The 21,458-nt window shown below is 36.2% G+C and overlaps 2 pseudogenes across 2 annotated transcripts in view; both read right to left on the reverse strand.

Annotated features, from left to right (window-relative positions):
• Positions 1-1,253: 1,253 nt before the first annotated feature.
• LOC306639718 (olfactory receptor 1165-like) overlaps positions 1,254-21,458 on the reverse strand; it is a 30,837-nt pseudogene continuing 10,632 nt past the window's right edge. The window contains exon 3 of the transcript in view: positions 1,254-1,981. The product of the transcript in view is annotated as an olfactory receptor 1165-like (transcript). The remainder of the gene's footprint in view (positions 1,982-21,458) is intronic.
• Positions 18,700-19,704, reverse strand: LOC306638430 (olfactory receptor 1165-like; annotated as a pseudogene). The gene has a single exon. The product of its transcript is annotated as an olfactory receptor 1165-like (transcript).

The following is a 21,458-nucleotide window of genomic DNA, read 5'->3' on the forward strand; positions in this document are numbered from 1 at the left end:
AAATAAACCTGTGATTTCCCCTTATTATGTCAATGTAATAGATCATCAATAATTTTAAATGATATACCAACTAACAGTACTCGAATAAACATATGTTTTCTTTTATATATTATTGAAATTTATTTGTGCACTTTATTATTAGTGTTTCTACAAATATATTTATGAGTTATTGGCTATAAAACCAAATGTTACCTCAAAATCAACCCTCAGTTTTCCTTCTCTTAAATCACAGGTGAAATCTTCTTAATTTATTACCCTTATAATTTTTTTCTGATGTTTCAGCTGTATGATTCAAGATTAATGGAAACTACAAGATATACTTAAGATTGCATATTCTATATGCTTAGGCTGCAGAGACAAGGATACACAGACTCTTAACTCAGATGATACTTAATTCATTTCCTAGACAATTGTGCATTATCCATTTACTTTTTTAGTGACTTTCATCCTATAATTTTTGGAAGAAGAGGGAACACATGTAATAGCGACTCCTTTGTTTAAGCAACAGAATGGGTATACATGGCAATTTACTGATGAAACTTCCATAAGACATGAGTTTATAGTGAGAATGTGTGATCAAAGGGACAATTTCATAACTATAGTGTCATGTTCAACAAAAGAGGATCCAGTTACTGTTAGAAATAAATATAAATTTTTGTTCCTATCAGCATTATCTCAGTGCATTTCATTGAACTCTAAATATGTTGCATTGATACTGAGAAAAAGTGTGATGCATATAAATAGTAGCTTATATTTACCTACTTGCTAGGGTCAATCAATAGTTCTCATAATATCACCAAAGGCTCTCATTGTGCTTAATCCATTGAGGAGAAACAAACAAAAAACTATGCTTTACAGAACTTTCTGAGTCAACACAGCGAGTTCTGAAGACTTGAGTACGAATCTGGTGCAGGCAGCTTTCATTTGTGTTTTCAGCACTTAAATATTAAGGACAAGCTAAATTTGGTTTGTAACACAAGGAATGATTCTAAACGTAGAATTCTAGCACCTCCTTCTGACATTAGTAGTGTTCGTTGGGGAAGATTAGAAGGTTATTACCTTCTGAAAATCTTCAGAAGAAATATACAAAAGCAGCCTAATTTCAATGAAACAAATTCAGAAAGTGCTCTATATATTTAAGAACATTTCATATTCAATAATGAATGGATGTAAACATAATCAAATACTGAGGTGAAATACACACCGTCAAGAACATTTTTTAAATTGTGCATGATTAAGACATACAAAAACATTTATACAAATTTTGTGTGGAGGGAATGCAGTTTGGCATGGATTAGCCTCCTGACTGTCTCTTTCACATCTTTGTTCCTGAGGCTATAGATCAGGGGATTCAGCATGGGGATCATGGCTGTATTGAGTGCACTTTCCACTTTCACCAGGAGCCAGGAGCTTTTGTCATGGGGCACACAGTAGAGAAGCAGGATGATCCCATAGAAGATGCTGATGGCAGTCAGGTGAGAGGTACAGGTGGAGAAGGCTTTGTGGAGACCACCCTTGGAAGGCATCTGATGACAGTGGCAACAATGAAGACATAGGAGGCCATGATGATCAGGAGGCTACATGCTTCATTGAATGTAGAAATGATGAAACACGCCATCTGGCTGAAGGAGGGGTCAGAGGAGGAGACAGAGAGGATGGCAGAGTACTCACAGCCAAAGTGATTTATGATGTTCAATCCACAATAGGACAGTCCTAACAGAGAATAGGTGAGTGTCATGGAGCAGAGACCACCCCGCATGTAAGTTCCAGCTAACAGGAGGGCACAGAGCTTGTGAAACATAGCAACTGTGTAGAGCAGGGAGTTATACACGGCCACAAACCAGTCATCGGCCATCACTGCCAACATGAACATTTCTGTAATCACACATGCACAGCCAAAGAAAAACTGTGTCATGCATCCATTGAAGGAGATAGTTCTTTCTTCCACAACCAAGGTGTCTAGCAGCTTGGGTGTGATTACACTGGAGTAGCAAATTTCCAGAAATGAGAGGTGGCTGAGGAAAAAGCACATGGGTGCTTGCAGCTTGGAATTGTGCCTTCTCACTAGGATTATGCCCAAGTTCCCCACCAGAGTGGCTGTGTAGATGGTGAGTAACAGCAGGAAGAGGGGTACCTGGAGATGTGGGAATTCTGAGAATCCCACCAGGATAAATGTGGACACGGAGCTCTGGTTACTGACTTTGTGTACCATGATTCTTCTTTAAAGATAAAATATCAGGAAATGAAATGGAGCATCAGGACGTGACATGGTGGAGTGGCAGAGAATTAGGTGACATTGAGTGTGGTCCAGTGATGATGAGAGAGTCAATTTGCAATTGTCAGTCTTTGCTTCCCCTTGAACTCCTACTTGACCACTTACTGACCATTGATTCAGATAAAGTAGCTGCATTCTTCAGGACTGTAATTTTCTTATCTGGAAAAAAAAAAAGGGGACAGTGATCAGCATTGTTTTAAGTTTTCTGCTGGTCACACATATTGGTGAAAATGTATTGTTTTTATATCCAGGAACCTAGATTACTTTTATTAAGCAAAACTACACTGGTCAAAAATTTTGTAGCTTCATTTCTGCTCAAAAAAGGAATTCTAGTGAAACCATAATCTCAATGAAGATTCTCAATGTTGACTTGGATAGAGAATTCCTGGATGCATAGTGCATACTAAGTGCCCATCCTGAGTGTCCGTACACCAAGATCTGAGCATGACTGAGCATCATTTAAAAGCTGAGAATTCTGTTTCTACAAACTCAATTCGAGCTCAAATACTGACATTCCGTAAAATATCTTTTTATTGGTATAACCTATGTTTATTGGAGATTTCTGTTAGGGCAGATAATTATACCAAGAAACATTGGTTAAGCTTGCCTGTGTAGGAGGTTAGGAAGGTCTGTAGGCCTTAAACTTACCAAAAATTTCTGACTCTGGCAGATTCCCTTGATAGTTATCAGGCACACCTGCCTAAGAATCACTCATTTATAGCTTCCAGTGTTTACTTATTCTAGGGTCAAACACAAGTGTACATCTTAAGTTACATGTAACTATTGTTTCTTTTTAAAAAATGTCCAAGAAAGGCTATGTTTTGGTTTTAACTGTTTTGTTCGGTGTACAAGATCAAGCTGGTCAAATTGATCTGTCTCTGTTGATTGTTAAGAGTCAGCTGAGTTCCCACAGGAGTCACTTGTGGGGAACTTGAAAGCAGCTTTTTAACTCCTTTAGTGCCATTTGCTAGGTAGGAAATCCTTGATAAGGTAGCTTCCCTTGGAAGTATCATGGATGTCTCCCTTTTCCCCTGACCCTCCTGTGCAGCATGTGCAGTAATTGGCTAGTGGTCTCATCAGTCTCCCTGATTGGGAGATTGCATGGCCTAGAGTTGCAGAGCTCTTTAGAGAAATTCTCTTGTTCCCTGGTTTCAGGCTGACTTTGAGGGCAAGAGCCAAATATTGTTTTGCTTGGCCCCTGTATTTTAATCTCAATGTCTCAGTTTTGATCTTAAATATCCAGCAAGTCAATCTCACCAGTCATAAAGTAATAGTACTGGTCTTTAACTTCAATATTTATGTCTTTACAGTCACTTACCCCCTTTTGTTTAATCGGTGTCTATATTATCTTATCTGTCCTATAGGTGACAGCTTATTATCTCAAATTAATTTAGGTTGTTTGTTCTTGAAGCAGTACTTTTGCAAAACAACAATCAGACAGCAGAGTTTAGAATGAAAATACAAAATGGAAGTAACAACAGTAAAAACATTTTAGTATGTGTAATAGCTATCTTGAAGTTTGGCTGAGTTATACATTATATCCCCTGTTTGATATCACAGTAATTATAAAATGAAAACCAATCTTTTGAATATAACCTTAAATGAGCTGAAGTCTGACTTATTTTGGAGTCATTCTAGCATGCAGTAATGTGGGAAGCAGAGCCTTATCTCAGGTAAGGGGCTCTTCACAAATCTTAGGTAAAGTGTTCTAGTTCTGAAGCTGATCTTTGCCTCCTCTTTAAACATCATTTTACAAAGTTCACATATATTGTAGTCTCAGTCTATATGAATGTTAGTGAACATAAGATGACATTAAATCCAAAACATAAATCAAGGAGAGACTGAGAGAGCTTTTAACTTTCCTTTTGTGTGACAAAGAGGCAAAATGCTTTCATGTTTCACAATATTAACCTTTAAACAAATCAGGCTGTCACTGACTTTTAGAAATATATTTACATTTACATTTTTTATCTCAGTGTAAAAGGTAACAAATTGTACATATACCCTATTGATAATGGGTCCTGTTATTGAACATTAAATGATATAAATAAGCGCTCAATAAAGTTTATTATTCTTATAAGTTTAAAATTACCATTACAGACAAGTTTATTTTGGAGAAGAGCAGCTTGATAAATTTTCTGCTTTAAAGACTTGTTTACCTGGAAAATATGAACACAATTAAAATAAAAAGAAGAGTAATAGCACAATTATCTTGATGTTTTTATATTAACCATGTTTACCTTTAAAGAAAAATTTAGACTTTGTAACATCTAAAAGTTGTTTAACTGTAATTGTATAAACCCATTTTCTTAAAGACCAATTGTTTTGAAGAATAAAACATAACAGACACAGTGTTAAGAGTTAGTTTGTGTTTTTAAGAAATCCTTGACAATTTAACATATGAAATAAACTTTGGTTTATATCAGTACATTAGTATTTGAGCTTAGGAAAAATCTTAAATAGCTTTCACTGATTGTCTCACATACTTATTACCAACTTAGTTGCACACAAACTTGTTGAAATTTTCCCTTTATTTACACAGACTTTCTTTGCACTGACTTAGACCCTCATGTATTTCATCATGCAAACTCTTTCTTAACCAGAAACATTTTCTTCTCCCTTCTACTTTTATTTTTGTCTTTCCTGTTGAGCCCTTTTTGTTCACATTCTAAAACAACTCTTTTGAAATTTTTGAATTTAGGTAAATTACTCCATTTTAATCAGATGAAATACCTTATGTTATTTATAGTACTATACTTGAAAAACAGTTGAAAATTTGGATCCCTTTGCATATAGAATTGTACCAGTTAGGACTTAACTCTTAGGAACCTTGCTTTTAGTGATGACACAAAGCAATTTTAAACCCTTTTTATTTACTGATCTATGAAAACACCAGTAACATTTAAGTATGTTATCCCATGTAATTTAAGGAGTTAAGAGTACTTGATGTTTTACTTAACAGTTAGCATTTTAATTTTATAAATTAATCAGATGTCTCTAACAAACACATTTGAATAATTTAATTTACTTATTGTACAGTAAAAACCAAGATATCACACAAGTTTATTAAACAGTATCTGCTGCCTCTTTCCTGTTGAAGAAAAGCCCTGGAAAAAATAGATTAGACATTTTATAGAGAGCAACATTTCTTTAGTTTAACCACCTAGAGAGATTTGTGCATTAAGTAATTTTAAAGATATTTTACCTTTATTTATTTACCCAATTTAAATTGAACCTTTGAAAATCACATGATTTAAAGCATTTGGATCCATTTTTTAATTTTAGTTTATAACTGCTCATTATATATCAATTTTGATATCATGTGCATGATATTTGGACACACATACATAGACAACATGCTATCAAACAACATGATATACACATAACACAGAAGCAAAGACCTTGTAATTTTTATAGGTGAATCTCCATTGCAATAGAACAGATATTAAAAAACTCTAGTTGAATAAAAAATAGAAGTGATCAAAAAATTGTCAGGAGCTCAAAAAATATAGAATTTAAGGGAAAAAAACAAGAGTTCTAGAAAAATGGCATGACCTTTAATTATTTAATTATTTTAGTAAAGCACCATACAAGTTATTTTTGTTGGAGTTCAGGTAAAAGACTTTTTCTTTTTTCCTTTTCTTTTTTTTTTCCTTGGATTTGATATTGGTCTTCTTGACTGAGATCTGGAATGAGCTGAGATTACTTGTTCCAGTAGAAAATTGATGCCTAGGGTACTTTAACCAATTCTATCAGGACAGATTTGGATGTCAAAGAAAATTATGAGACTTTATTTTCCATTACTTTTAAGAATGAAGTTACTATACTAAGTTCCTTATTGAGCTATGTCTTTGGTTATTGAGCTGGTTTGTCCATGGCTGCCAATTAAGTATTTTTGGGTGAATATTTTTAGAGTTATTTTCCTCTCAGTGACAAACAGGTTAAATCTTGCTCCATAGGTAAGCTGAGGACAGGAGCTTGATCAAAGGCCCCTTTTTGATATTTTAAAAACCTTTGGTATGTTTTGGTTCCCACATTAGGGCAGTTGTTCCTTGGTGTAGAGATTTTTAAGGAGACTGTAAAGAGGCTTAATTTCCGATACCCAGGAATTCAATGTGTGCAATATCCACTTATCCCTAGGAAGCCTCTGAGTTGCCTTATGTCTTGGGCAGAGGATATTGTTCTATGGTGGTTAATTTTCCTGTCCTAACTTGTGAATTACTTGAGACAGTTGCAATCCTAAGTATTGAACCTGTTAATGGCATAATTCAGCTTTCTTCATTGAGATCTTATAATCCATATCAGCTAAGAAGTTTAAGAACTCTGTAATGCCTTGATATTTCTCCTGTGTGGTGGCACATAAAGAATGTCATTTACATATTGGAGAATGATTACAGATGTTTTATCTCTGAATTTTGCTAAGTCCTTAGCTAGGCTTTGTCTGAACAGGGGAGGGCATTTCTAAATCCCTGAGGCAACACTGTCTGGGTTAGTTGAGATACACTATCTTGTTCCTTAAAGGTAAACATATATCACGATTGAGAGTCTAGGATATACAGAAAAGTTATCTTTTAAATGTAACTCAATCAACCTAGCAGCAACTGAAATCCAAGATAACAGAGTGTATGGATTGAGAATTACAAGGTGGAGGGAAATGACTGCTTCATTGATTACTCTAAGGTTTTGGACAAAGTAGTTTCCTTTTGAACTTCTAAAATGGGTGAATTGCATGGGTTGTTGAAAGGCATTAAAAGTTTCTCTTCAGGTTTTGAATGATCTTTAATAATTGCTTTTTCTCATCTTTATGCTCCCTCTTTTCTCTTCTTCTTGATCTCTATTATAAAAAAAAATGGAAGGTGCAAGCTGGAGGAGATCATCTAAGGATTGATCAGGGCCATAAACCAATTTTTGTAATTTCCTCTAACTCTTTGGGGCAGACTGAATGATAAATTTATCCTTTAAAAGTAGGTGGCCCTATATGGATATGGATTCAGAATTCAGGGTAGTGTGTTTTCTTATTGCCTTCCTGAGTCTCTCCATGAAAATTGTAGGTCTTTCCTGAAGGCCTTACATAATAATTTTCCAGACATCCTACTCATTGTTTGAATGGAAATTTATTTGGATTCTCCAAAATCTTCCCTAAATTTATTTCTATCTATCTTAAGTTAGGGGTCCCCTTGATTTTTCTCCCTTAGTAGGTGATTCCTCAAGGACTTCTCCTCTCATGGTAGAGATTATTGTGGCCAAGACTGTTAACATATGAAGGGCACTTTCTTGATCCTTTGTAATTTTGCAGTATATAGGCTAGTAGTGAACCTGGCAATACTGTTGAGAGAGAAGCTCCCATCTGAGTTAGAAGTATTAGGGACATATCCCTAAGTTTGGGCTTTCTTACCCAGAAGACCCATCTCTCACCACCTGGCTTTGTCCAAGTTATTTCTGGCCATATTTGGCAAAGTGCTAGGGTCCCAGTTTACCCTGTGCTAGAGACCTTTTGAGGATTTAGACTTAAAGGCATTACTGCTTTCCTCCCTGCCACCATAAACTCCTAATTATGAAAAAAAAAAAATAGACAAAAGTAAAAGCTGTGCATTTTTTTGCCTATTTTTTGCTCTGCAGACCAAAAGAATCGTCGGAGGGTGAGGGGACATCTATTGGTTGTTGGGTATATAAAGCCCTTTTCTTGGAGGGTCTCATGGAAGAGGTTGATTTTAAATGCCTCCCTCTTGCAACTTAAAGAAAACACAGTGAGCATATTTAAGCCCAGCAACAGTAACGGGGAGATTATAGATAGACCAGTGAAGGCTAACTATGCAAACAAAGGGAACCTGGTCATTTTCTTACTAACCTTTCTTAATCCTACAGCTTGAATTTCTAAGGTCTGCCAAGCAAGGGAAGAGTAGCACCCAGAAGGGAGTGGATGTGGGTGAGTGTTGTGTGGCCCATACAGAGGCAAAGGTCATTGGCACTTTCCTCAGTGCCATTCATCAACTGATCACCCTAGATACTTCTTAGGGCAGTCAGGAGTAGAGTTTGGATAAGAAACCTTTGGGATCTTCCCTACAGTAACCCATGTCAGAGAACCCCTCATTTGTTCCAACCCTTCATCTGTCTCCATGCATCCAAGGTAGATTCAGGACTAGGGACACTGTGTACTGACAACAATTGCACTCCGGACCTGGACAGAAAAAGTAGGAAGTAGCTTTGGCAGAGTCCAACATGCCTGCTCTGCATAGAGCATGTGAATGGGAACTGCCTGGACTGGGAAACCTCACCTGTGTCTTGAAGGAAGGTGGCTGCACTAACTGGATTTAAGTAGCTGACGGATGCCTTTTTTGCCCTCCAGAAATAGAAAGATGCACCCCAAACAGATGGAGGAGCATGGAGAGAAGCTTACTGTGTTGTAGATCTTGGTGGGACCTCCAAATCTAATAACGCCAGTTACCAGTGATGAGTTCTGCTTCTTCAAATGTTGAATTTTGAATATTAGAGAAGCAAGCCAAGACATGCATATTAAGCAGTTTTTATTTAAACGTAGTAATAATACAGACTTCTCCTGGGAAGGAGAAGGGGGCCATGGCTGATATTCTAGAATCCTAAGAAGTGAGTGGACTCTTCATCTTTTATAGATTAGAGTCTCTTTTGTTCTTCCCCCCTTATCTCTCCTTCTTACCTAGGAGAGGCCCAGCAGATGCCAGTGACATAGCAAAAAAGGTGACAAGCAGATGGCAGGGGGAGGGGAAAATGGAGATTCAGGTGGGGACCCAGGGACATTAATCAGCAATTCCCTGCCTGCAGCATTTTGGGAGGGGTAGTTAGGCAGGTAACTTTGGTGATCAAAAGTGCTCTGGAGACCCTGACATTCCAATCTCCCAGGGGCAGTCTCTGACTTCCCAGACTCTCATGGTACTCAGTTCCACTTTACCAGATTCCCTACACTAACTGCATGTCCTCAACTCTGGCTTCACTAGGAATCATACAAATAGAGATTTGCACCTTGAATATACACCATTCACTGACATAAGTGGACATTACTCTCCCTCACTCCCCATAGATTTTTGTTGTTTTTCTTTCTCAAAGCAGTCTCAGGATTTTAACGCACCTCATAGAAGAAGGAAAAGATGCCCAACTTTAAAGAAACTACCAAAAGATAGATTCTCCCGATACACGTTTTTAGTTGTGACCTTCCTTGCCATGATGAACGAGCTGCATGCACATTCTCCCTCACAAATAAAATGATCTTATATATTTCACATCCTTTTAAATCCAGTGACTCTTCCAGAGTAAAATTTAGTAAAGGAGGAAATTAACAACATTTTTCTAACTGTTACAAGTTTTTGGTGGGAGCACAGAGATGCCCAAAGGAGTGACAAATCTTGAACATACATTCCATATTCTTTGTTCACATCTAGCAGCTCAACTCAGGGGACACAGACCCTGGAGAATCCTGACTAGTGGGAAGAACCTACAACACAATTAGAGAACATTTCTCTTCTGTTACTTGGAATATAATTTCTTTTAAATCAGTACTATGTGGACTGGTGTGTCTTAAAAGGACATGACTTCTATATGGAGGTTACGCTCTGAAAAAAATCACAAAAGCATCAATGTCAGAACAGGACCATATTTACTGCAATAATCCAGATATGATTATTGCTATGAGCATTTTTAGTCTTCTCTGATTTGCTTGCATATGAGTACATGTATTTAAGCAGGTTCTCCATTGTACTTTATGTTCTTTTATATTGAACCACATTATGGACTTAGTATTGTATACTAGATATGCCTTAAGCTAGGGGCTTCAGAGAATTGACATATGTTAAATTTCAGGGCTTTCACTGTAGACCTAGCTTTATTCTCCAGAACAGCCTTATAGATCATGGTACTGCTATTTTTAATTTGTTTATTATAAACACTGCATTTATTTCTGTAGGGTGTATCTAAGGGTAAAAAAAAAAAAAAAATGTCAAAAACTTACCAAAAGAGAAATGCAAATCAAAACTACTCTAAGATTTCATCTCACTCCAGTCAGAATGGCAATCATCAAGAATACAGGCAACAATAAATGTTGGTGAGGATGTGAAGCAAAAATGCAGTCACATATTGCTGGTGGGAATGCAAATTGATGCAACATCACTGAAAAGCAGTATGGAAATTCCTCAAAAAACTTGGAATGGAACCACCATTTGACCCAGGTATCCCATTCCTTGGTTTATACACAAAGGACTTAAAATCAGCATACTACAGTGAAATGGCAATGTTAATGTTTATAGCAGCTCAATTCACACAGCTAAACCTAGTTGTCCTTCAATAAATGAATGGATAAAGAAAATGTGATATATATATATATATATATGTATTCAATGAAATATTACTAAACTTTAAAGAAGAATGAAATTAAGGCATTCACGAGTAAATGCATGAAGTTAAAGAATATCATGCTAAGTAAAATAAGCCAATCCAAAAAAATCAAAGGCCAATGTTTTCTCTGATATTCAAATACTAACTCCCAATATTGGGGATGGGGGTGCTAAAGAAGAATGGAGTTACTTTAGATAGACAGGGGAGAGAATGGAAGGAAGGGGATATGGGGAAGAATAGTAGAATAGGACAAAAGTAGAATGAAATATTCATTATTACTTTTTGTACAAATATGACTTCATGACCCATGTGATTATATAACATGTACAATCAGAAAAATGAGAGATAATACTCCTTTTTGTATGATATATCAAAGTGCATAAACATATTCTACTGTCATGTATAAGTAATTGGAACAAATTTTACTTCAATTGCAGAATGGCATATAAATCAAAACTAAAAAAATAAAAGACACCCAAAGCGATATGTGCACTAGAGTAATTGTACAATTAGTTCTAAGTATTAAAACCTATTAATTAATTACATTATTACCTGGACAAAAAGTACATATACTTTCCAAAAAGCATGCAGGTTTTGGTTATGTGATCTATCTGATACTGTTTTTTCATTTCATATGTAATCATGTTATATTTTTCAGGCATTATTTTCCTGAGCTGCAGACATGTTTTTTTGATTCAGAAACCAAATTACGACTCTAGTAATAAAGTGGTATTTACAATATATAAACAGATAAGGGGTGTACATCTTTATTGTGGTGATGTGTACCCTGAAGTTGAAACATAGAAGTATCTCAATAAAATTCTGAATAATCAAAGATAAATTCTGTCCAGCAGAAAGATGTCAAATATTCATAAAAAGATGGATATAGTTTTATTTTTCATTTTTACTATCATAGCAAATATAATGAAAATCAATAAGAAAATTTAAAAAAGAAATCTGAGTGACTGGTTAAGGTATCAGAATATATTTTTGAGGAAAATATGCTGTGATCTAAAGTGAGAAAGTTTCTTATTTGTGGCAGGCGAGACCCGGGGCCCAGGCTCTTGATCTTGAGCTCGTGATTGCTTGACCTTTAATAGGATTGGATGGACATATCTGATTACAATTGCTTATGCATGAGACTACTTATATATTGAGGGTGTTATCCGAATAAAGTGGAAGCTACTTTGTGAACTTCTGAAGAGTATGTGTTGTTTGTCCCGCTAGTCGGCAGCAAGCAGCACTTTTTTGTTTAGGCTGCAAGAGTTGACTGCATTTGAAGGGACTTCGATAGGATATAAGAAGAAACTATAAAGGTAGACTTGAATGGAAAAGCCAAGGAACTCAGGCTTAGCAAATGTCTAAGCAAGGTAAAGTTTTAGATAAATGTTCCATGATAAAACTAATTAAAATTGACTAGTTGTAGCTTAAACACTTTTAAACGCTGGTTGATTTCAAAAGTAACTCATTTAATGATGTAAACATTTATCAAAAACTATTCATTTTAAAAATTAATATCAGCACTGGTATGTATTCTTTACCCAAGGAAATGATAAGGGGGATTCACACAACAACTACAAAAGAAAGATAGTTCGTGAGAAAAAAAAAAAAAAAAAAAAAAAAAAAAACACATATCTGGAATGAAACACACTTGACATGCTGCAATATTTTTAATGTATATTTTTATATGATTTGCTAGTATTTTATTGAGAAGTTTTGCATGACTGTACATCAAGGACATTGGTCTGAAGTTTTCTTGATTTATCTTTGTCTGATTTTTGTATCAAGGTGTTATTGGACTCAGAGAATGATCTTGGAAGGGTTCCCTTCCATTCTAATGTGTGGAAAAATTTGAGGCGGACTGGCAATAGTACTTCTTTAAAGATTTGGTACAACTTGGGTGGAATACACCTGGTCCTTGGCTTTTCTTTGTTGGTAGGTGTCACCGCCCGCGGCAATTTGTTACCACCTGCAGCAACAATTGTGTGGGTATTTATTGGAAGTGGACTGGAAACTGAGCTACTTCTATCTTTCTCTTTAGTGCACCGCTTTCTTGCTTGTTTGTTTACAGAGGATAGAGGAAATGAGGCTTACTTGCTTTGAGAGGAGAGAGAGAGAGAGAAACTTTGCTTATCGGAGAGAAAGACTTTGAGAGAAGGACAGGCTTTGCTTAGAGCTTAGAGAAAGAGAGACTTGCTACACCTTACTTAAGGTCTGCTGCTTCTTACTAGTGCATCCTGCATCCTGTGAACTAAAGGTGCGTCTATCTAAGGTGCTTTAGTGATGCGTCCCGTGTACTTCGATCTGCCTTCTGCCACTGCCCCTACTCAGTGCTTCTATCTGCTTGCCTTTTCTTCTTCTTCCTTTCTGCTAATGGCTTCTCTGCACTTCTTTCTGCTAGCTGCTGCTCCGCTGTCTTTTCTTTCTGCTTGCTGCTTCTTTCTGCTACCTGCTGCTCCGCTGCCTTGCTCCGCCTATGCTTATATCACCTCCAGGAGGTGCAGAGCAGGGCCACACCTCTTATGCAAAGATTAAGCAAGAAGCTTGATGTCCGAGCAGGCACATTGAGGAGTGCTTGAGAACACATGCGCATACATTGTGTGCCTGGACGATAAATCACCTGAGTGTGCTTATGTCAATTAACCTCCTTGCTGCCGATGTGATCAGGCACCTTTCTGGCGCCATCAACATGGCACAGCCCCCAACAGGTAGGCTCTTGATGACTTCTTCAATTTCATTACTTGAAACTGATCTGTGTAAAGATTTGACTAAATGTAATGCACCACATCACTAGACTTACAGAAAAGAAGCACATAATTATCTCAATAGATGCAGAAAAAGCATTTGACAAATTACCCCATTCATTCATGTTTAAAACACTAGAAAAAACAGGGGTAAAATGTTCATAAATTTTTCACTATGTGAAATAAGCCAATCCCAAAACACCAAAAGTCAAATGTTTTCTCTGATATGCAGACATTAATTCACAATGGGGGGTGGGTGGCTAGGGAAAAATAGAGTTACTTTAGATTAGATATAAGTGAGTAAAGGTAGAGAAGGGGACCTGGAGGTAAGAAGGATAGTAGAATGATTCGGATATTATCGTCCTATGTATATATAACTATATGACCAGTGGGATTCTACATCACGTATAACCAGAAGAATGAAATATTATACTCCATTATATATAATGTATCAAAGTGCATTCTACTATCATGTATAACTAATTAAAACAAATTTACAAAAAAGAATCATACATTAATATTGAAAAGCTATGTACAACAAACCCAAGGCCAACATCACTATATATGGAGAAAAACTGAAAACATTCCTTTTAAAAACAATAACAAGGCAAGGATGGCCACTTTCACATTTTATTCAAATAGTCCTCAAATCTCTAACCAGTGCAATTAGGCAGTAGAATGAAATGAGAGTGATACAAAGAGGAAAAGAGCTAAAATTAGCTCTATTTGCAGACAACGTGATCTTATGTTTAGAGGACTCAAAAAACGACTCCAGAAAGCTTCTAGATCCCATAAATGAATGAGCAAATACCACAACATAAAATTAACACCCATACATCAGATGTTTCTATACTCCAATGACAAATCAGCTGACAAGAAATGAAGAAAACCAAACCACTTATAATAGCCTCAAAATCAAAAACCTGGTAATCAATTTAATTAAAAAAGGTAAAAGTCCTCTATGATGAACATCACAGAGCACAAAATAAAAAAATTGAGGAAGACCTTAGAAGATGGGAATACCTCCCATGTTCTTGGATAGGCAGAACTAATATTGTCAAAATAGCCACACTACCAAAAGCACTTTACATATTCAATGCGATTTTCATAAAAATTCAATGATGTTCTTTATGAAAGTGGAAAAAGCACTCGTGAGGTTCATCTGGAAAAACAAGAGGCCCAGAATAGCCAAAGCAATCATAGCAAAAATGAATAAATAAAATGAAGCAGGAGGCATCGCAATACAAGACTTTACACTATTGAGCCATACTAATAAAAACAGCAGCACTGTATTGGCACCAAAACAGGGAAGAAGACCAAGGGAATAGGAGAGAAGACATGCAGACAAAAACACAAAAATACAGTTAACTCACACAAGACAAAGGAGCCAATAAAATACTTTGGAGAAAAGATAGCCTTTCAACAAGTGGTGTGAGGAAACCTGAAAATCCATGTGTAGTAAAATGAAATTTTACCACTATCCCTCACCTTGCACAAAACTCAACTCAGAGTCGAAAAAGAACCTAGGTATTAGAACAGAAACCTTACACAACTGGAAGTAACTAGTAGGCCCAATACTTCAACATAGCAGAATGGGAATGGACTTCCTTAATAAGACCCCTCAAAGCTCAAAAAGTAAAATCGATAATCAATAAATGGAATGACATCTAACTAAAATCCTTTCTTTGCACCAAGAGAAACACTCTAGAATGTGAACAGAGAACCTAGAGAATGGGAGAAAATCTTTGTCACCTGCACCTCACATAGAGCATTAATTTCCAGGATATATAAAGCACTGCAAAAACAACACCAAATGAAAAACAAATATTCAAAAGAATGGGCAGAGGAATGAACAGGCACTTCACAGAAGAAGAAATATGAATAGTCAGCAAATATATGAATAGTTTTCAACACCTCTAGGAATTAAGAAATGAACATGAAGACTACACTTAGATTTTATCTCACTTCAGGCAGAAGGGCAATTATCAAGAATACAGGTAACTATCAATGTTAGTGAGGATGTGGAGAAAATGGTACTCTCATACATTGCTGGTTGGACAGCAAATTGGTGCAACCACTACGGAAAACAGTATGGAAAACAAGTTCCTCAAAATCTTGTAATGGAATCAATCTTTGAACCTGTTTTCCCACTCCTTGTGTATGACCACAGGAGTTAAAATCAGCAAACTATATGATGGGCCACATCAATGTTTACATCAGCTCAATTCACAATAGCTAAATTATGTAACCAAAATAGATATCCTTCAAGAGATGAACGGATAAAGAAAATGTGGCATATATACACAATGGAGTCTTACTCAGCCATAAAGAAGAATGACTTTATGATATTGCCAGCAAATGGATATATCTGGAGACTATCATGTTAAGGGAAGTAAGCTTGTTCCAAAAAACCAAAGGTTAAGTGTTTTCTCTGGTAGTAGGAAGCTAACCCACAATAAGTAAAGGTGAGGCGTGGAATGAAGGGAAGAAGAGAAATGTAGTAGAGTATACAATGGGGAATGGAGGGAAGGGAGAGGGAGTAAACAAAGGAAAGACAGTGGAATGAATCTGAAATAGTTTTCCCAAGTACACAAATGAAAACAACACAGGGAATTCCACCAGTATGTTCATCCACAGGAAAGGGACTCTAACTAGAATGAGATACATTCCGTGCTTCTACAATCATAATAAAATGGCACATATGAAAAAAGAAAATAATGATCCATTGCCAACAACAAAAAAAATTTTAAAGAATGGGCTGGGTATACAGCTCAGTTGGTAGAGTGCTTGTGTGGCACACATAAAGCCCTGGGGTCAATCCCCAGTATCCCCCCACCAAAAAAAAAAAAAAAAAAAAAAGGATCCTGCTGCCATATGTAACCAAAAATAACCAGTAAAAACATGTATTTTAAATTTTAACAAGATAGTATGCTTAGTTTTTATTTTGTCAGTCATTCAATTAGAAACAGTGTGGTTGCACACATACATATACACGTTAAGATGAGAGAAAAGGGAATAATACCTGTTATTTTTCTCAAGGTATGATATTTTACAGACAAAAATACACAATAATGTTTAAATAACTGGAGTATGGAAAAATAGGTCAAATTTTTGCAATGCTCTTAAATTCAAAATAAAGAGTTGCATGTTTAAATAATAGCAAGATAAATGATATTTAAGAAACTACTGTTTATAATAGTATCAAATACACCGTATATCCAAAAAAGCCAAGTTCCTCTAAACATAATTTTCAAAAATATTTTAAGAGGATTTAATGTAGACCATACAAACTCGTACTATATTCATAGATTATAAAAATAACTATTATAATCATTTTTATTCCTACAAGATAAATCACATTCTGTTCAATTCCAACAAAGCATGAACATCTCACAATCATTATTATTGTCTTTATCCTCATCATGATTACCATTTTCATTTCTTTTGTACTGTGCGGTAATAGTTCATTCATTTTCATTCTATTCCTGATTTTGTTGAAGTGTGTTTTATTTTGTTCTCCCATTAATAAGTGAAGGTTAATTTTGCACATCAATTGACTAGGACATGGGTTGCCCACATATGGGTTAAACATGATTCTGTCTGATTTCTGTGAAGATATTTCCAAATGGAATTAACACTTAAAGCAGCAACCTGAATAAAGTGGATTCTTAATTAAAAGCCTGGGTTTTACAAAAATGAACAACAAAAATACTCCTGCTTCTTCGAGAAATCAGTTCTCTAACTTACTGCCTTAGAACAAGGACACCAGATTTTTCTGTTTTAGAAATTCAAATGTAGCCAATGGCTTCTCTCAGTGTTGGATCTTCACATTTGCCTTGGATCCACACCCCATGGCTCTGCTAGTCTCTGACCTTCCGATAAAGACTAACCACTTCCTGCTGCTGCAGATCTTGGGACTTGTCAAATTTAATGATGACATGAACTGATCTTTTAAATTTAATCCCTCATATTGACAGAATCTGATAGTAGAGATTATGTAGATATACATATACACATTATCTGTTCTGTTTACCTGTACTAATTGATGAAATATATTTACTGTGTATATTAAAATAAATATGATTTCCCCTTATTATGTTACTATAATAGATCACCAATAATTTTAAACGATATGCCAACCTAAGATTCCTCGAAAAAATGTTTGTTTATATATTGTTGAAATTTATTGCAGCACTCTATTATTAGTATTTCTACAAAAATTTTATGAGTTATTGGTTATAAAACCAAATGTTACCTCAAAAATCAAACCTCACTTTTGCTTCTCCTAAATCACAGGTGAATCCTTCTTTATGTATTACCCTTATAATTTTTTCTGGTGTTCCAACTACATGATTTCAAGATTAATGAAAACTTCAAGATATGCTTACAATTGCATATTCTATTTACTTAGGGTATAGAGACAAGGAAACACTGACTCTTGACTCAGATGTTACTTAAAACATTTCCTAGCCATCCGTGCACTATCCATTTTCATTTTTAGTGACTTTCATCCTACAACTTTTGGAAGAAGAGGGAACATATGTAATAGTGACTCTTTTGTTTAGGCAACTGAGTGGGTATATATGACAATTTACTGAAAAACCTGGCATCAGATGAATTTATACTGAGAATGCATGATCAAAGGGACTATTTCATAACTATGGTGTCATGTCCCATAAAACAGGATCCAAGTACTGTTAGAAGTAAATATAAATTTTTGGTTGCTCTCAGCATTATCTCAATAGATTTCATTAAACTGTAATATGTTACATTGATACTCAGAAAAAATGTGATGCATTTAAATAGTAGCTTATATTTTCAATACCTACTTGCTAAAGTCGGTCAGTATTTTTCATATGTAATGAAAGGTTCTCATGGTACTTACTCTATTAAGCTGAAAAAAAAAGTTATGCTTAAAGAATTTTATGAGTCAACACATTGAGTTCTCAAGACTTGAGTATGAATGAGTATGAATCTGGTGCAGGCAGGTTTCATTTGTGTATTCAGCACTTAGATATTAAGGACAAGGTAAATTTGGGTTATAATACAAGGAATGGGTTCTTCATATGGACTTCTAGTTCCTCATTCTGACTCTCATAGTGTTCAGTGGGGAAGTTTAGAAATTCTGAAATTCTTCAGAAGAAATACATAAAAGCAGCATATTTTCAACAAAACAGAAAATTAGAAAGTGCTCTGAACATTTAAGAGCATTTCATATTCTATAATGGATGGGTATAAACATAATCAAGTATTCAGCTGATATAAGTCTGATAAAATCATTTTTATATAGTACATGAGTAAGAAAAATAAAAAACATATTTATCTTAATTTTATGTGGAGGGAATGCACTTTGGCATGGATTAGCCTCCTGTCTGTCTCTTTCACATCTTTGTTCCTGAGGCTATAGATCAGGGGATTCAGCATGGGGATGGTGACAGTGAAAAGGACAGTTTCCACTTTCACCAGGAGCCAGGAGCTTTTGGAGTGGGGCATGCAGTAAGGAAGGAGGATGATCCCATGGAAGATGCTGATGGCAGTCAGGTGAGAGGTACAGGTGGAGAAGGCTTTGTGGAGGCCACCCTTGGAAGGCATCCTGGTGAAAGTGGCAACAATGAAGACATAGGAGGCCATGATGATCAGGAGGCTACATGCTTCATTGAATGTAGAATTAATGAAACACGCCATCTGGCTGAAGGAGGGGTCAGAGCAGGACAAAGAGAGGATGGCAGAGTACTCACAGCCAAAGTGATTTATGATGTTCGATCCACAATAGGACAGTTCTACCAGAGAATAGGTGAGTGTCATGGAGAAGAGACCACCCCACATGTAAGTTCCAGCCCCCAGGAAGGCACAGAGCTTGTGAGACATAGCAACTGTGTAGGGCAGAGGGTTACACATGGCCACAAACTGGTCATAGGCCATCACTGCCAACATGAACATTTCTGTAATCACATATGCACAGCCAAAGAAAAACTGTCATACATCCATTGAAGGAGATAGTTCTTTCTTCCACAACCCAGATCTCTAACAGCTTGGGCATAAATACACTGGAGTAGCAAATGTCCAGAAATGATAGGTGGCTGAGGAAAAAGTACATGGGTGTTTGCAGCTTGGGATTGAGCCTTTTCACTAGGATTATGCCCATGTTCCCCACTAGTGTGACTGTGTAGATGGTGAGGAACAGCATTTAGAGGGGTGCCTGGAGGTGTGGGAATTCTGAGAACACTGATAGGATGAATGTGGACACGGAGCTCTGGTTTCTGACTTCATGTACCATGATTCTTCTTTAAATTAAAAATATGAGGAAAGAAAATAAAATAGAACAGCAGAACTTGACATTTTGGCAGAGATGTCCGCGATGTTCTGTGTGACCCATGAGGTGAGAGCAGACAGTTCACAGTTATAAGTCTTCATTTCTGTTTGCATTTCTACGTGGGCAGTTACTGACCGTTGACTCAGAGCACATAGCTGCGTTCTTTATGACTGCAGGTTTTTTTTTAATCTGGAATGAAAATTGGTAGTGATCAACATTATTATTTTTATGTAACTTGTCTATAAATGCATCTGATGCATGGAAGGCTTCACATTGAAGTATTTATGACAACCACAGAGACAAGCAGAAATATCAGACCATCATTCAGATGATCGTATCATTCATATGATCATGTCATGAGAGTTCTTGCGATGAGTAAATACTTCTACTACACAAAAAAAAGATTGGGATAAAAATTTGGGGGACATAATGTATCTTGTCATTCATCCACATTTTTTTTATCAACATAATGAATTGGTACATATCCTAGCCACATCCTATTTTCCTTTTCTTTCTTTCTTTCTTTCCTTCTTTTTTTTTTTTTTAATTTTGTTCTTGGGAATAAATCCATTCATGCTTTACAACTAAACTCCATCTCCAGTTGTTTTATTGGGGGGACAGGGTCTCACTAAGTTGCTGAGGGCCTAATCTCCCTGCGCTCCTGAGGCTAGCCTAGAGCTCGCAATTATCCTTCCTCAGCCAGTCAAGCAGCTGGTATTACAGATGTGCCCCACTCTCCCTATTTTCAAATAATCATGAAACTGCTACTGGAGAGGACTTTCAGTCTCATCAACACTTCCACTGATAAGTAATGGGTTGCTGTTATATACCAGCATATAGTCATTTATAAGGTTCACAGTGCTGAATAATGAAACTGATTTCTGTGTAGGTATTTGGAAAACTTCTGAAAGGTTTCACAAGGATTCTTTTCTTCATTTATGCATTTTCTAGTGTGTATTATATTAAACACAAAGAAATAGACCATCATCAGCAGTTAAATAGAGTATGAAAAATGTAATTTTTCATTACAAATATCTAAATCTCTTTGGTCATGGGTTTTGGAGTGCTGACCAAGGAGGACTGAAAGGACATAGAAGAATGAATAATTAAAAAGGTCCTACATTTGGACTCCACAAGGAGTCAAAGTATTCAAAATTTCTCAGGACAATACCTGAGGAAATGATTTTGACTCTGAAATCCAACAACTGTGATGTGGCATCTTAACAGATGAGAACTGGCAGAACTTTTGTGCTGATGTGTTCCTAGTGACAGGCTCCCATGAAACCTACCACTGTTAGTCCCTGCACAGAGCACCAGCTGTACCATTGCACTCTCCATTGCACAGGAGAGCCAGTGACCTTTGTGAACTGCATTCAGCTGGTCAGACATGTTTGAGAAAATGTCTTGTTTTTATATGTAGGAACTTAGCTTTTTTATTTAGCTAACAGCACATTAGTCAACAATTTTGCAGTACCATCTCCTGCTCATAAAGGGAAGCCTGATGAAATCTTCATCCCAGTACAAGTTCACGAGGTGGCTTAGTTTAATAATTCCTTGATGGTGGGTGGAGATTCTGCTCAGTGGCTAGTGCATACCAAGTGCCCATTCTAGGAGTCTCTAAATGAAGATCTGAAAAAGCTGAGAATTCTGTTTTTACAAGCTCTGTTCGGTCTCCATTAACAAAGCTCCTACCACCCATTTTGATAATAGAAATCCTGAACTTACATTTAAAAAGCTACTCTTCAAATCTTGCTATGAAATTATT

Source organism: Sciurus vulgaris (assembly GCF_902686455.1).
Source record: "Sciurus vulgaris genome assembly, chromosome: 11".
Taxonomy (NCBI): Eukaryota; Metazoa; Chordata; class Mammalia; order Rodentia; family Sciuridae; genus Sciurus; species Sciurus vulgaris.